The following is a 2,466-nucleotide window of genomic DNA, read 5'->3' on the forward strand; positions in this document are numbered from 1 at the left end:
AATGAACTACTAAGAAAACTTTATGTCAACTTTGAGAGAACTAGAAATTCAATCTAGGTAACAAAGTGGTGGCCAGGCTAATCCAACAATCAACAGCGTAGGCATTGGAATAAACCCGTGACCTGTTCAGGAGGCGAGAGATTAAAAGGATATTGTTGTGCACCTAATCACAAGGGCAAATGGTCACATGCTTTTGTTATTCATAAAATAGTCAAGCTAATTACTTTTATTAGGTCTACTGTAAGTTTAGTGTAGAATGATCAAGTTTTTTATGTGAAAAATATTTTTTTTTTTTTTTTGCTATTATACGAGCACCTAACATCAAGAATTATCAAATGTTACATCCAAATAACTATTTACAAACTTATTACAAATATTTATTGAAATACGTATTTTTTGTTGCTTGAGTCTTTCTTCATTTTCAATTTTTCTCTGGAAAAATGCAAAATTCTTCAGAATCTCAATATTATCATCACATCCTCCACCTACGCCCATTGACGCAAAGGGCCTTGGTTAGATTTCACCAGTTGTCTCTATCTTGAGCTTTTAATTAAAGAATATATTAGTTTTATTTAAAATTTCAGTATAGCGAAACTTCCCAACTCGTTATACTCTCGACTATTTCCCAGGCTTCCATTGGCCAATCAAGTACAGGAGCTTAAAGTTTTAAAGAGGTTATTGTATCAAAATACTAAAAATACTAAGACCTAGAAATAATCTAAACTATCTCAAGTCTCTTCCACAAGAGGAGCAAATGCACAGCGGGCAGACTTGTTGCTAGTTTTGTTGTATGGGTGGCAATCATGAGTGTAGACGACGTCAAAGACGAGTTATCAACAGGCAAACCATCGAAGCGGCCATGCCCTTTGTTGAGGCACTGGGTGGGCGCCCGAGCCACTGGATGGGCGCCTGAGGCACTGGATGGGTGCCTGACTATTGTCTGACAACTGACTGTAGTCTGCCCGGACTTGAAACATTGCTACATTGACTGAATGGCGAAAATGTCATTATATATCAAATGAGAATCTATATTCATGTCAGTTTTCTTTCATCTCTCCTATTTCGTTCTGGTGTCATTCGAACACTAATCTCTTACAAAATTTCTAAGAATTATCAAGTTAAGCAAAACAAATTAAACATGTTAAGAAAATAGATTAATCATTAAAATACTTAGATTTTTCAAATAATTACGGGCTTGGAATATCTACGTAGTGGCTGTAGAATGCTTATGTTTTCTCGACACATTTTCCATCTAACCGGAATCTCCTTCGCTGGTTACAAGGTTATTTTGATCTCTCAAAAAGTTGCCTCTCTCCAAGAAATCCTCATCGGCTCATTGGTGCTAATCAGTTCGTATTCACAAAATCGAAACTTTTGAATCGCCTAATTTGGAACCCTGGGTCAATTGGTTTCTGTCCCACGCCAGAATCGGTGGATAATTTGTCATTACCGCCATTTTTCATATTCAAGTCTCAATTCCAATAGATGTTTACGAAGGGAAAACTTTTCGCCCACGTCATAAAGTTTGATCGAAAAATCATTTACATGAGGATAAAAGGAGTATGTCTCTTACCTTCTCTTCACTCGTGGTTGTCTCCTTACAAGAGGTAGTTCAGTCCATCTCTCGATTTTCTCCAAAACCTGTGACTTGGGTAAGTAGGATTCACTTCTTCGTTTAGAAGGGCTTTGTCAATTTGCAGTGATCAGAAAACACTCGTCTTGATGACTTTTTCCCAATAGCGATGGATCAGCATAATATCTTAGTGATCGCCAGACGGGGGTTCGAGTCCCGCTCAGATTCGTTAGTTCCTACAGTATCTGCAACTTTACTATCCTTGTGAGATAAAGGTGGGGGGTTTGGGGGAGCCTATAGTTCTATCTGCCGAGTCATCAGCAGCCATTGCCTGGGCCTCCCTCGTCCTAGCTTGGATGGAGATGGGGCTTGGGAGCTGATCATATGATACATGGTCAGTCTCTAGGTCATTGTCCTGCTTGCTAGGCAATGTCACTGTTCCTTGCCTCTGCCATTCATGAGCGGCCTTTAAACCTTTAAACCTTTAAGGGTACACTATTCTATCTCATTTCTCTTCCTTTTGGTATTTAGAAGTTTTTATCCTCTTGTTATTATCAAGTTTTCATAATAATAAATCACTCATCTGATTAATTTATGCGAGTACAAATAAGAAAACAATTAATTAATTTATGTGAATACACGTGAAAGGTTTTCCACCTAAGGAATATCTCATTTATATTTCTATGGTAACTTTTACCGAAAGTGAAAAATTGGATATTATTCGATTTCATTAGATAACATCATTCAATTCAACTTTCCAATATGAAAGTTCAGCTAAAATAGAGTTGATCGATTTAATGATATTTTGAAGATCCAAGGAAAATGAAAATATGCATTTTTTTTTTCATCTTTTTCTTATAACCTTTAAGATATCATTGCTGGATAAGTTAATC

At 36.8% G+C, this 2,466-nt stretch overlaps 1 protein-coding gene across 1 annotated transcript in view; it reads left to right on the plus strand.

Moving 5' to 3' along the window:
* The first annotated feature begins 1,574 nt into the window (after positions 1 to 1,574).
* LOC137623675 (uncharacterized) overlaps positions 1,575 to 2,466 on the plus strand; it is a 28,046-nt gene continuing 27,154 nt past the window's right edge. The window contains exon 1 of the mRNA XM_068354503.1: positions 1,575 to 1,652. The gene's annotated coding sequence lies outside the window, so the exon portion shown is untranslated. The remainder of the gene's footprint in view (positions 1,653 to 2,466) is intronic.

This window comes from Palaemon carinicauda, chromosome 30 (assembly GCF_036898095.1).
Source record: "Palaemon carinicauda isolate YSFRI2023 chromosome 30, ASM3689809v2, whole genome shotgun sequence".
NCBI classification, from domain to species: domain Eukaryota; kingdom Metazoa; phylum Arthropoda; class Malacostraca; order Decapoda; family Palaemonidae; genus Palaemon; species Palaemon carinicauda.